The sequence below is a fragment of the Anabrus simplex genome, chromosome 4 (assembly GCF_040414725.1).
Source record: "Anabrus simplex isolate iqAnaSimp1 chromosome 4, ASM4041472v1, whole genome shotgun sequence".
In the NCBI taxonomy this organism is placed as follows: Eukaryota; Metazoa; Arthropoda; class Insecta; order Orthoptera; family Tettigoniidae; genus Anabrus; species Anabrus simplex.
The window spans coordinates 74,549,270-74,564,653 of NC_090268.1; positions in this window are offsets into that span (position 1 = coordinate 74,549,270).

Genomic DNA, 15,384 nt, shown 5'->3' on the forward strand with positions numbered 1-15,384 from the left:
TCGTGGCCTTAATGAAGGTTCAACCCCCGCAACGCCTGGTGTGAACTTGGGAAACCACGGAAAACCATCTTCACGGCTGCCGACATTGGGGTTCGAAGCCCCAATCTCCCGGATGCGAGCTCACAGCTGTGCGCTCCTAACCGCATGGCCAACTCGCCGGGTACGGAGAAGTGAAGCCTGCAGAGTAGTCCAGGGAGGTCACTTGAACAATTGCTACGTGTTTCACATTGGTATGTCAGATGATACACCATTTCTGCAGCGTATTGAGTTGGGAATTCAGTTCTCAATCGATGTAGTCTTTTGAGTCTCGATAGTTCGATATTCTCATAAATCCGAGCAGAAAAATTGAAGTACCGGTAACAAAAATTATAAATCTAGAGTGTCAGTTCGCGATTGCCTTGTACGTGAACACAACACACGGAAGACGTGCTTGTTAAAACGCTAGATATTGACCTTGAACACAGCATGGCAGTTCTTCATTCTACACTGTACTGGTTTGGGTACATTGCGTGTGTGTGTCTGTTGCTGTGCATGTTTGATGTTTATACACAAAACCTGTTTGTCACACTTTGTCCTCTAGTGCTAACCACAAAACGAAGATACACCTGACTCATCGCAAAGAGACCTGGTTCTTGTCTTACGCATACTATCCTGTAGTAAACTACTGCGAGCGATGTAGGCACGGGTGAAGTACATTTCATTTTGTTTCCTCCTACACCACGCATATTTTACTATTTTCTTCCCTGCCTTTCAGCTCCTAATGACCTGATAATAATAATACCGGTAATGTTATTTGCTTTACGTCCCACTAACTACTCTTACTGTTTCTGGAGGCGCTGAGGTGCTGTAATTTAGAATCGCAGGAGTTCTTTTTACGCGCCAGTAAATCTACCGACACGAGGCTGACTTATTTGAGCATCTTCGAATACCATCGGACTGAGCCAAGATCGAGCCTGCCAAGTTGGGGTCAGAAGGCCAGCGCCTCAACCGTCTGAGCCACTCTGCCCGGCAGCAAAAAATATTATTATTATTATTATTATTATTATTATTATTATTATTATTATTATTATTACCGTGCGAGTTGGCCGTGCGGTTAGAGAAGCATGGCTGAGAGCTTGCATCCCGGAGACGATGGGTTCGAATCCCACTGTCGGCAGCCCAGAAGATGGTTTTCCGTGGTTTTTCATGTTCACACCAGGCAAATGCTAGGGCTGTACCTTAATTAAGGCCACGGCCGCCTCCTTCCAACTCCTAGGCCTTTGCTATCCCATCGTCCTATAAGACCTATCTGTATCGGTGCGTCGCACCGACACAGATAGGTTTTATGGCGACAGATATAACTAAGGACTAGGATCGGGAAGGAAGCAACCGTGGTCTTAATTAAGGTACAGCCCAGCATTTGCCTGGTGTGAACATGAAAAACCACGGAAAATCATCTTTAAAGCTGCCGACAGAGGGATTCGAAGCCAGTACATCCCGAATATTGGATACTGTTCGAACTTTAGCGACTGCTACTATCAAGCTCGGTGATGATTTAAGATTGGATTTCTGCCGCTGGTTAATTGATCAAGCACTCAATCCAGAATTTCTGTCAAGTGTATTAGTGACACATGAGGCAATTTTTATAGAAGGAGTGTTTAATATTTAGTATACCAAGGCTACCTCTAGCACCGGCTCTCAATTAATATCTGGATGGATGCAGTGGGAAGTCTGTCTCTTTGACCAATCGTCTTTTTATTAGCGTTATTTTGCTTTACGTCCCACATACTATTTATACCGTTTTCTGAGACGCTGAGGTGACGAAATTTAATATCGCAGGAGTTCATTTACGTGCCACTATTTCTACGACACGAGACTGACGTATGTGTGCCCCATCAAATATCATCAGACTGAGCCAAGATTGAACCTGCCAAGTTGGAGGTCGGAAGATAAGGACCTCAACGGTCTCAGACACTCAGACCGGTACCAATCACCTTACTTGCATAAATTTGATCGGTGTAGCTTTCCTTATGGTGACGATGGGACGGGAAAGGGCTAGTATCGGAAAGGAAGTGATCGTGGCATTCATGACGTTACAGCCCCAGCATTTGCCTGGTGTGAACATGGAAAACCACGGTAAACCACCTTTAGGGCTGCCGACAGAGGGGTTGGAACCCACTATATTCCACTCATGAGCTGTGGAATATCCCCATTCAATAGGACAAGGCAGTTTCCAGCACCGGTTCTAATTAATATCAGGATGGGTGTAGTTGGAGGTCGGTTACATCTTTTTATTAATGTTATCTTGCTCCTGTACAGTAGATACAGTACGTTACTGGAGCTTTCAGAGGACGTGTCGCTTCGACTACGCCGAACCACGTGGATTTTACACGATGGTGCAGACATTTCCTCAACGGTAGACAGGACGATGTGGAACTATCAATTGGCCAGCCCTTATTCCAGTGGATTGTTATGCCTGGGGGGACATGAGAAACAAAGTATACCGAACTGAGGTAACCACTTCGGATGACCTCCGTGAACGTATGTTTAAGCACCAGAGGATATTCTGAACCACAGTGGTGTCTTGGCTCGAATGACAAGTTGCTTTACGTCGCACCGACACAGATAGGTATTATAGCGATGACGGGGCAGGTAAGGGTTAGGGGTGGGAAGGAAGCAACCATAGCCTTAATTAAGGTACAGCCCCAGCATTTGCCTCGTGTGAAAATGGGAAACCACGGAAAACTATCTTCAGGGCTACCGACAGTGGGGTACGAACCCACTATCTCCCGAATACTGGATACTGGTAGCACTTAAGCGACTGCAGCTATCGAGCTCGGTGTACCAGTAAATATACCGACACGAGGCTGACGTATTTGAGCACCTTCAAATACCACTGCACGGGGCCAGGTTCGAACATGCGAAGTTGGAGTCAAAAGGCTGGCACCTCAACCGTTTTAGCCACTCAACCAGGCAGGAAGCACGAAATGTAGGTACGTTTAATTTACTTAGTTGTATAATATGTCCATTTTTCGTTTGAAACAAAACGTTCGATGTGCTTCGATAATTCAATTCTGATTCTACTCATATGGATATCCTATGCCATGCATTTGTTCGTTGGCGCAAGGAACTGTCTTCCTTCTTCTACCTTTACGCAATGCACAACGGGGATCGTACCGCATTTCACGTCCCGGCGTGCGTATCCCAACCAATAATTATATCACACGCTCGTACAGGTCGCGCACCGACACAGGTTTTCAGGTCATTTCCATACTCACTAGATCACAGGGCTGACGACCACAGATATCCCTATCCCCTAAAGGACGTAACAGCAAATGAACCAGTATTAACGCTGAGAATTCAATACATCTCCAGGGTCCGAAACCGATAATTAGTGTTGTCTGAAACCCCTAAGACGAAAACTAAATACTAACAACAACAAACCAGTCTGGCGATAATGTAACGTAACATGTTGTAGACTGGTAGCCTTCAGCTGTTACCGTAGGTCAGTTGCTCGTAAACATAAAACCAGTTTGGCAAGTATATTACGTAACATCTCGTGGCATGAATCGGGAGCGCTCAGCTGTCACAGTAGTACATTTGCTCTTAAACATAAACAGAACAGAAACCAGTTTGGCAGGGATGGCGCGTGACTTGCCTGTTATCAAAGGAAAGCTATTCATTCACAAGAACAAGGCATACTACCTATTCTAAAAACATCGTACCCCTTTGCTCTCGAAAATAACTTCCGAGGATTACTAAAAGTTTGATATATAGTGGTTCGTCACATCGTTCTCTATTGCTACAATAAATATCTGCACGTATACACCTAACACCCAGTATATTATATATATTATTTTAAATAATATTTAACGCCGATTGTTAACGGTACACTTCAGGAATAAGCTACGGTATATCTTGAACAAGCGTCCGCCTCTGTGCTGTAGTGTTTAGCTGCCACCCCCGGACGTCAGGGTTCGATTCCCGGCTCCGCCACAAAATTTGAAAAGTGGTACGAGGGCTGGAACGGGGTCCGCCTCGGGAGGTCAAGTGAGTAGAGGTGGGTTCGATTCCCACCTTCGCCATCCTCGAAGTGGTTTTCCGTGGTTTCCCATTTCTCCTCCACGCAAATGCTGGCATGGTATCTTACTTGAAGCGATGGCCACTTTCTTCCCACTTCCTTTTCTATCCCTTCCATCCCACAAGACCCCTATTTCGCATAGCAGGTGAGGCCACCTGGGCGAGGTACTGGTCCTCCTCCCCAGTTGTATCTCCCGGACCCAAAGCCTTATGCTCCAGGACACTTCCCTTGTGGCGGTAGAGACGGGATCCCTCTCTGAGTCCGGGAAAGAAACCTGGATGGTAAACAGATTAAGAAAGAAAGAAGAAAGATAACATGAACAATAGGAAGGCGATATTTTATCTAGAAAAGAAAGTCAGTCAGAGGAATAATATTCAGAAAACAAACACGTAAATACACAAAGCAGCAACAACTAAACAGCTAACATAGTACCACTCCCAGTAATGTCACAAAAGTGACTGAGAGCAAGCCAACCCACGCGCCAAGAGCTTCCTTAAATTTGGCATCGCTGTTATCGTTGCCATAGCAACGGATCATTTTCGAACAGCGTTAGTCAACTTTTTCTCACCGGTGGCGCTAAACGTCAAACTCCCAACTTTCGTGGGCTTTAGTGTAATCGGAGGGCTGCCATCATAGCTATCAGCAGAAAGGATAGTAAAGCAATGGTCTTTGAACTCATCATTCACTTTGAAAGAGACTCGATTCAGGCTCAAGAAGTGGACCTAGAAAAGCAAGCTACTTGCCTTACCTGCGAGGAAAGTAGAAAATACCTATGGATCGGCGGAATGTCAGAGACCTGCTATTCGGACCAAGGGGCACCCTCCCTAGTCAGATATCGACCATACCGTTAGCGTGCTGGCCTTTGGTCACAGGCGTTCCAGCTTCGATTCCTGACAGGGTCGGGAATTTTAACCATCATTGTTTAATTTTGCTGGTACGTGGGCTGGGTGTATGTTTTGTCTCCATAATCATTTAATCCTCATCACCACGCGCAGGTCGCCTACGGGTGTCAAATCGAAAGATCTGCAACTGGCGAGCCGAACGTGTCCTCGGACACTCCCGGCACTAAAAAAGCCATACGTCATTTCATGTTTTTCATCGACCTTAGCACAAAATTTGAGAGTTCCATTCTGCGAAAAGGAAAAACATTGTAACACAGATTCTGAGGGACACACTACAAATAATTCATTTCCATCTATACCTGAGAACATTTCTCCTCCACCACCTGGAGAAAAGAAGACAATGACAGCATTAATAATTATACATTTCCACTTTTTGATGTTTTAAAAGTCTAATTGAAATTGTAACCTGACTGTATTCCGGATACAAATGGTCACCCTCATTGGAGAACGCACGATTTATTATTTTCTAAACAAATTTCTCTCTCTTCTTTCTGCACCTAATCACGGTGCCCTGTGTTACTGGGCTTCATTTCCAGGCAAAAGTGTTTGTTTGTCCAACCCTTGTCGCGTCTCTCTACGGAGTCGGGTATGAGGTGAGATGAATCTGTCGTGGCGGGTTTTTATAACCGGATGTCCTTCCTGGCATCAACCTCATCAGAGGAGTTAATGAGATTAAATGAATGACGTGATATATGATAGAGGTAGAGGGTGAAACCCGGTGCCGGCACATAGCCTACTCCTGTCGAATAGTACCAAGGGATATGTTCAAGGCTTAACATCGCCATCCGGCGAACTAATCACCATCAACAGCGCCTCACTCCATATGGACACTGCGAAGAGGTTTGGAATTCAATTCAGACTTTTGGCACGCAACCTAGTGATTAGAAATTGTATACCACCACCTCCCCTACTCTATCAACGGGACTCAAACCGGCTAACCTCGCTGTCAGACCGTTTAGACTTCAACGCCTTAAGGATCATGGTCACAAGACGGACTATTTCCAGACAAAAGTTCTGTATCATTATTGTAATGCTTTAAAATTCATTTTCTCCCTGGGCATAATAGCTAAGCGAGGTGGTCCAGGTTCGAATGTCGTTCAATGCAGGTGAGATTTTTGCAAATTGGAAAGGTGTGTCCCAACTGTTCGGAATCTACCTTACAATTAAACTCAGCGTGCCTTACGAATTAAAATTAATAGCTATGTAAACTGCCTGCTGTCATTTCTTGATGAATACAGTACTTTTGCATCCATCTTATGGCACAGGCCAGAGTAAAGTGTAGCTTCCACCGAAGTCCCAGTCAACATCCATGGCTGTGACAATGTGGAAGTTGCTGGGTATGGGTAGTGCTGAGTAATGACATTCAGAGCATGACTAGTGCATCTGAGTGTTATGAAAGGTGCTGCTCAATGGGTCAGTCGTGCTGCAATAGTACTTTCTGACCCAGTGAGGAAAGCAATGGCAAACTACCTCACTCCTCATCTTGCCTAGTACTCCTCATTTTGCTGCTGCCATTGGTTTTTGGGGTTTTCTTATAACCGCATAACTTTTGGTGGTGCTATTTGAGGATCCAACCAGCCTCTGGGCTGATGACCTAACAGACAGCTATGTAAAAATCCAAGATCACTTGATTATTTCCGCTCTCCTGGGTGATTGGAAGCTGATATGTACGCACAGAATGTTACGTCTGCTTTAGGCAATGAATACAATTGTAGAAGACTGAATTCTCGAAAGTTTATGGCAGTCATATTCTGTTGGTCAATTACAAACGTTTCTCTGAGTTAGCCTGTTGTAATATTGATTTTTTCTTCTGTGCGTTAATGGGACTGTCGGTGCGGTTATTGACGTCTGATGTGAGGTCAGAAGTGGTTTGTCCTAATAATTTATGAAGAAATTGTAGAAGATATAAAATGGAAAAATAAATATTTTCAATGTGTAACGAAAGGCAATATTCTCAGAACTTAAAAGAATATCTGCATCGATATAGGAAGAAAGACATCACCCCTGTGTGTCATTTAACTGTGTAGCTATCATGGCCTGTCCTATGTAAACATACAACTGCACGTACATCACCGCACAGGCAGAAAACCACACTCAAATACGAGGCAGTATTTCAATTGAAGTTGTAGCATATGACCTAATCTAAACATTAGAGGTGTGCTCTAAGCAGTGTAGCGAGGCCCTTATTTGTTGATTCGTTTGGTAATTAATAACGCTGAAATGATACCTCTGTATGTATCTTTCGTTTGTTTTGTTTTGTAAAGAGTCAGGAACTCTTTGGTTTCACGTGACACAAAACTTCCTGGATGCGTGTACAAATTCACCTCGGGATCATTGGAAAAACAGACACAGTCAAAGAAACCTTGAATGATCATTTCCTAAAATGCTTTCAGGCCAGCATACAGGGTTATTCAGCTAAGATGTCCACCTCAAATAACCCTAAACCATTAAATATACTGACATTCTGTTTTCCCTTTCAGCAATGGTAGCACGAGGCTCATAATCAGGCTTACATTCGTACTTTTCCATGGTGTCAATGAGTTCTATGGTACTAATGGTACTAACTTTGCTTTTTAAAATGAAACTTTGCGGTTTTCTACCAGGTGTATGCGCCATATGACATATACGTCAGTTTGTCCGTCTGATATTAACCTACAAACAATACGAATTGAGTCCGCCAAACACTAGCGTCTATGTTGCGTCGTTCAGCTATCATGTCGACTTTTGTGCCTGAAAAAGACGATTTGCGGCACGCATTGCTTTTCTTATTTAATCAAAAGAAAAAAGGCTGTGGAAAGTCATAGTTCACTGGTAGAAACATATGGTGAAGTCGCTCCGTCGATTAGATCATGTGAGACATGGTTTCGACAATTTAAACATGGTTATTTCAGTGTGAAACACAGTGCGCTCTGGTAGACCACAAAAGTGCGAAGACGAGCAATTGCAGGCATTATTGGATGATGACCCAACTGAAACTCAACGCTATCGCCAGCAAATGATTAATTTAAATCACGCATTGATCGAAAGATGACCACAATGGGCCAGAAAACACGGCAAAGTGATTTTGTTACACGACAATGCGCCGTCTCACACAGCAAAACCAGTGAAAGACACCTTGAAATCGCTTAGATGGGACCTCCTTCCGCACCCGCCGTACTCTCCCGACCTGGCGCCATCTGACTATCAGCTCTTCGCATCAATGGGGCACGCGCTCGCAGAGCAGCACTTCAGCAATTTCGAGGAAGTTGGAAAATGGCTCGACGAATGGTTTGCCGCAAAAGACAAGCAGTTTTTCTGGCAAGTTATTCATAACTTACCTGAAAGATGGGCGAAGCGTGTAGAAGTCGGTGGCCAATATTTTGAATAAACAATTACGTGTTTTCTTTACCACAAAAACCGGCAAAAACTTACGCATACACCTAGATTGTACCTTAAAAACATCACAAATTCAGCACCGTGATTATTTTGAAAATATAACAGTACTTCTCGAGAAAATTTAATATGTTCAAATATGCTTCATTTTTCAGCGAGAGGACGTCTTGTTCGATTCGCGCTACGTCCAGTATAAAACTTTTACAAAGTCATACTGAATGCACATGAATTAACGTTTAACGTTCACTGAAATTCCAATCGACCGCAACATACATATATATACTAGCAGTTACCCGCGGCTTCGCTCGCGTGGATTTCGTAAATTAATAAAAGTAATTGTTCCTTGGTACTATACTAACACATTATCTGAAAATCCCTAAAGTATAAAAACTCACCAAAAAACTGAGTTTCATTTATTCCAGAAACTCTTTGTAAACAACGTTTGTGGTATTGTCCTTTGGGGCCAAGATGACCAAGCGACATAGAGCTGTACATGTGAGAAAAAGTCTTCTCTCAAGTCGAAAGAAACAAAGAAACATGTTTCTTTATTTTTAAAGGAGATTCCAAATACCTATTTCCATGTCTGTAACATCTTCCGTTCTTGAGATATAAGTATCCCCATAAAAGGAATTCAACCCCTTTATCAGTCCTTCTACTACCCCCAAACCCACCTAAGTGGATTTTCCGGAAACAAAAACAAAAAGTTTTTTATTTTTAAAGAAGATTCCAAATACAAAACTTCACGTCTGTAAAATCTTCAGTTTTTGTGATGTAAGCATCCTCATAAAAAATTATCCAACTACTTTTTACTTCTTTTAACCCCCGTTAAGTGCCTTTTCCAAAAACAAAAGAGTTCGTGGTCCTATATTTTTAAAGGACTTTCCAAATACGAAGTTTCATGTCTGTAACATGTTAAGTTTTGGATTTTTTACTGTGAATATACCGGTATTCATTTTAAAAATTCACCCGTTATTTCAATTCTTTTCAGCCCCTTATTGGATTTTCCGAAAAGAACGAAATACGTGTTTCTTTATTTTTAAGAAAGATTCAAAATACCAACTTTAACGTCTGTAACATCTTCAGTTTCTGAGATAGAAGTATCCTCTTAAAGAGAATGCAACCCTTTCTTTACTTATTTTCACCCCCCCCCCTCATCAAGTCGATTTTCCGAACAAAAATAAATACGTGTTTATTTTTAAAAGAGATTCCAAATACCAATTTTCACGCCTGTAACAAATTTAATTTTTATTAGATATAAGTATCTTCATACAAATAATTCAACTAATTTTCAATTCTTTCACCCCCCCCCCCTCCGTTAAGTGGAATATCCTAAAACAAAAAATAAGTATTTATTTATTTTAAAAGGGTATTACAAATACCAATTTTCACGTTTGTATATATCTTCAGTTTTTGAGATATCAGTATCCTAATAAAAATAATTCAACCCCCTTTTCAGTCCTTCTACCCCCCTCTCCACCCAAGTGGTTTTGCCGAAAACAAAAAATACATGTTTCTTTATTTTAAATGGAGATTAAAAATACCAATTTTCGTTCTGTAACATGTTCAGTTTTTGAGATATACTGCAGACTTGCTCGTTTTAAAATTTAACCCACTTTTTAGTTCCACTTAAGTGGATTTTTCGAAAACGAAACGCCTATTTTTACGACTGTAACATGTTTCGTTTCTGAGATATACTGTAGATATAGTCTTTCTAATAATTCACCCTATTTTCCAGTCATGTTTACCCCAATTAATGGGATTTCCCAAAAATAAGAAATATGTGCTTCTTTATTTTTAAAGCAGATTCTAAATACCATTTTTATATCTGGCTTTTTGAGATATAGATATACTCAGTTTAAAAATTCACCCTCATTTTCATCCCCTTAGTGACGGAATATCCAAAAATACTCCCTTAGTGAGCATCTACATTGTAATATAAATGCATCCTCAAAATTTCATTCTTTTACGTCCAGTAGTTTTGGCTCGGCGATGAGGAATCAGTCAGTCAGAACATGTTATTATATACCTTCACGTGTCGCTATGATTCCTGGTTCTCATAATCCGGGTACGTAAATAAATTTAAAAAACATATTCATTTATTTATTTATTTAGTGTTAGTGGGTGTTTTTTTTCATTCTACAACTTGCTTCGCGTCGCACCGACACAGCTAGTGGTTTAACAACACACTATAGCAGATGACGATGCAGCAGGAAAAAGGAAAGGGCTAGGATGAAGCGGCCGGCGGCCGTGGTTTCAATTAAGTACCCAAGATTTGCCTAGAGTGAAAATCTTCAGAGCTGGCTATGGGGTGAGGTTCGAATTCACCATCCCCGGAATGCAAGCTTACACCTACACATCGTATACCTCTCAGCGTACTCGTTCGATAGGCGAACATCGACAAAGCAAAGGTAATTGTCGAATAGGAAGTTTGGTATAAATGAGGTCCGACTTCATGTTTAACGGCCACGCCTGCTTTTGGGCGAGGATTTCGACGTACTTCTCTCTTCTCAATTTGTTTAAGTCTTCCAGGTATGAAGAAACACTTTCAATTTCGTAAGCAAGTTGAAGTAGGAAATCACGTGCTGGGTTTAACGATGGAAACTTTGATATTATGAGTCATATAATATAGCAGCCTAATATTCCGTACGGGTATTACGCAGTTGTGTGGTGAATTCTGCGTTACAAGGGAAGGTAGGTAAGGGTTATTCTGCCCGAAGGCAGGTCCGAACCTCCGCAGAGGTGTTCCTGAGCCGGAGTTTACGTGCGGTAGGGTGGCCAGTTCCTTTCCGCTTCTCCATTCCCTTACCCCCACCAAGAGCGCGTGGCAACCCATCCAACTCCTGGCCACGCCCAATGTTGCTTAACTTCAGAGATCTCACGGGATCCGGTGTTTCAACACGGCTACGTCCGTTGGCTTACAAGGGAAGAAACATACATAAAAGAGAGTTTACAAATGTGTGATACAGCCTGAACAGATAGTATGGAATATTGGGTAGGTCGTCTCAATTATTAATTTCTTCTTATTGTTCTTCTTTTTCTTCACGGCGAGACCTGTTAGGGACCACGTGTCATCCTTCCTTGTTATTTCCTCTTCGCTTCATCATTGAGCACTTTGGACCTGGTTTACTTTTTCATTCTTCCTTGCAATCCTTCCATTTTTATATCTTTCTTTTAAAAATCTCTTTCTGTACTTTCCTTTTCTCTTATTTCTTCTCTCTTTCTTAATCTGTTTACCCTCCAGGGTTGGTTTTTCCCTCGGATTCAGCGATGGATCCTACCTCTACCGCCTCAAGGGCAGTGTGCTGGAGTGTGAGACATTTGGTTGGCGATACAATTGGGGAGGATGACCAGTACCTCGCCCAGGCGGCCTCACCTGTTATGCTGAACAGGGGCCTTGCGGGGGATGGGAAGATTGGAAGGGATAGACAAGGAAGAGGGAAGGAAGCGGCCGTGGCTATAAGTTAGGTACCATCCCGGCGTTTGCGTGGAGGAGAAGTGGGAAACCACGGAAATCCACTTCCAGGATGGCTGAGGTGGGAATTGAACTCACCTCTACTCAGTTGACCTCCCGAGGCTGAGTGGACCCCGTTCCAGCCCTCATACCACTTTTCAAATTTTGTGGCAGAGCCGGGAATCGAATCCGGGCCTCCCGGAGTGGCAGCTATTCGCACTAACCACTACACCACAGAGGCGGACTTCTCTTATTTGCTTTATAAAATAATTTTTCAGTTTTCGGCGACGTTGGAATGGGGAAAGTAAGGCAACGGTTGTGGCTTTAATTAAGATATGACCGAGCTCGATAGCTGCAGTCGCTTAAGTACGGTCAGTATCCCGTATTCGGGAGATAGTGGGTTCGAACCCCACTGTCGGCAACCCTGAAGAGTGTTTTCCATGGTTTTCCGTGGTTTTCCATTCTCACACCAGGCAAATGCTGGGGCTGTACTTTAATTAAGGCCACGGCCGTTTCTTTCCCACTCCTAGCATTTTCCTGTCCCATCGTCGCCATAAGACCTATCTGTATCGGTGCGACGTAAAGCAACTTGTAAACTTGCAGTAGTCTAATGTGAAAGTGACAAACAATGAAAACACATATTTATATGCATTTATATTTATTTATTCATTTATTTACGTATTAATCAGCAATAACAGGGAATGAGCTCCAATTAGCCTGTAGTTACCTAATAAATAATATTTATATCATACTAGCAGTTACCCACGGGCTCTTCCCGCAATGTATTACGTTGTTCATGTCGCAAAGTTGCGAAATTTCGATCTAATGGAATAATACGCATTATCTGTTGTGGTGGTGGTGATTATTGTTTTAAGAGGAAGTACAACTCGGCAACCATCCTCTATATACTGTAACACTAATCAGAGAGAAAAATGGAAGGGGTCCGACACTTCGAAAAATGAAGGTATCGGCCAAAGGAAGACAAGGGCCACGAAGGGCGTGAAAATGAAAGACTCCCTAGCCCTCGCAAACCTAATAGCGTCGGGGTCGGAAAAGATCAAGAGTTGACCAAGGAAGGTCGGATAGGATAGATAAAAGTGAGGAGCCTGGCACAAGTAAGTGGAAGAAATGCCAGGACTCAGCTGAGTGCCCCGTGGTCGCCAACCCACGCTCTAAAGTTCAGAGTCCCTGAGGCCCCTTTTAGTCGCCTCTTACGACAGGCAGGGGATAGCGTGGGTGTTATTCTACCGCTACCATCCACAGGGGGATTTCTGTTGTGGTATTAGAATGTAATATAATAATTTCGTGTGGCTATTTCTAGCCGAGTGCAGCCCTTGTAAGGCAGACCCTCCGACGAGGGTGGGCGGCATCTGCCATTTGTAGGTAACTGCGTGTTATTGTGGTGGAGGATAGTGTTATGTGTGGTGTGTGAGTTGCAGGGATGTTGGGGACAGCACAAACACCCAGCCCCCGGGCCATTGGAATTAACCAATTAAGGTTAAAATCCCCGACCCGGCCGGGAATCGAACCCGGGACCCTCTGAACCGAAGGCCAGTACGCTGACCATTCAGCCAACGAGTCGGACAGAATGTAATATGATATCAACAAACACTTGAGAATATATCACAAATGGAAATTAAGTTCTGTTTTGCGCGGAGATGGTAACAGTTATAGACTGTAGTGCAGAATCCCTCCATGCAGTTCGTTACTACTACATTTTAAAAAATCAGAATTTAATTTAGTTTCTTAGTCATTTTTTACTGCATTCAGTCCGAATCGATGGTAAAGAGCACTGCGTATGACAGGGCTTCCACGGTACGTTTTTATTGTTTACAATTGACTTTACGTCGCACCTACACAAATAGGTCTTATGACGACAATTGGATAGAATAGGGATAGGAATTGGGAGGAAGCAGCCGTGGCCGTAATTAAGGTATAGGCCAGCATTTGCCTGGTGTAAAAATGAGAAACCACGGAAAACCATCTTCAGGACTGCCGACAGTGGGGTTCGAACCCACTACCTCCCGGATGCAAGCTCACAGCTGTGCGCCCCTAACCGCGCGGCCAACTCTTCCGGTTAATTATAATTAAATGAATATGCTTATAAGTTAATCTTACAATGAAGAACTTTTAAAATATATATGGCGTGAAGGACGCGTTTCAAGTTATCAAAATGAGCCGTCGCAATTTGAACGGCTCCTCAAAATGTGTCGTCTGGAAAAATACACCAGTGACCACCACATCACGACTCTGAATTCTATTCTGAGTCTGGATGATTGAATATTTCACTCTTTTACTAACTGGTGATTTCTTCTTAATTGTGGAGGTTGTCTATCTTCTTGCCTGAATGGTCAGTGTCACAATTCGGTTCAGAGGTTACCAGACTCGATTCTCGGCAAGGTCAAGAATTTTTGTCACTTCTGTTTAATTTCTCTGATTGCTGGGCTGAGTGCTCAGATGATAGAGCGCTGGTCTTCTGAATCAAAGTTGGCGTGGTCGATCCCGGTTCAGTCCGGTGATATTTAAAGGTGTTCAAAACGCTAGTCTCTTGTCAGTAGATTTACTGGCACGCAAAGAAAATCCTATGGGACAAAATTCCAGCACCTCAGCGCATTCCTCTTCCTTTTCAAAATAACTAACCATTATTGAAACTCTGATTAAATGACTCATAAGGAGATTAATCGTAGTAAAGGGAACTCCACTAACAATAATAGTTAGTAGGACGTGAAGCCAATTGCATTATTATTATTATTATTATTATTATTATTATTATTATTATTATTATTATTATTATTATTATTATTATTATTTGCTAGTTGCTTTACGTCGTACCGATACAGATAGGTCTTATGGTGACGATGGGACAGGGAAGGGCTAGGAGTGGGAAGGAAGCGGCCGTGGCCTTGGTTAAGGTACAGCCCCAGCATTTGCCTGGTGTGAAAATGGGAAACCACGGAAAACCATGTTCAGGGCTGCCGACAGTGGGGTGTGTTAAAGTTTAAACACTTCTATCTCTTCCCACCAAATTAAGATGTTGGCCAATAGAAAATGTTATATATTTATTTTTCATCCAATCCGCATTGTCTGGTATTTATTTAATTACCCAATAAGAATTGGGGTTTGTTGGGCCTTAGCCCAGAGTTTTCTGGAACGTTTCTTTCGTGTATAAAAGCTGGCACATTTTCGGACGAGGTTGTCTTATTCATCGCTCCAGTCTAGTGTGTGTGTTTGCAAAGGAGGCGGAGATGCCTCGTCCATCTTCGAGAGGTCCACCAGCTCAAGGTAATGGCAGATCCAGTCTAAAATCTGATAGTTTTAAAGTTAGGGGAAGATTTCAAACCTTTAGTAATTTAACTTCATTTCTTTTAAATGTAAATTTCAAACTCTAAATGCAAATGTTAAACAAATCGAAAGAACTTAGCCGAAATCAGGGAATAGAGAGTGAGTTACCCTCTCGCATTCCCTTTCAGCTAGCTCTTGAGGTGACTATGATTTTGTATTTTTTCTATGTTGTAATTTCCGTAACTTAAATATTCTCTATATCTAGTCACCTCAGTGGTATAGGCTTAGCCTCTGTAACGTTGGTCCATAAGCCCAAG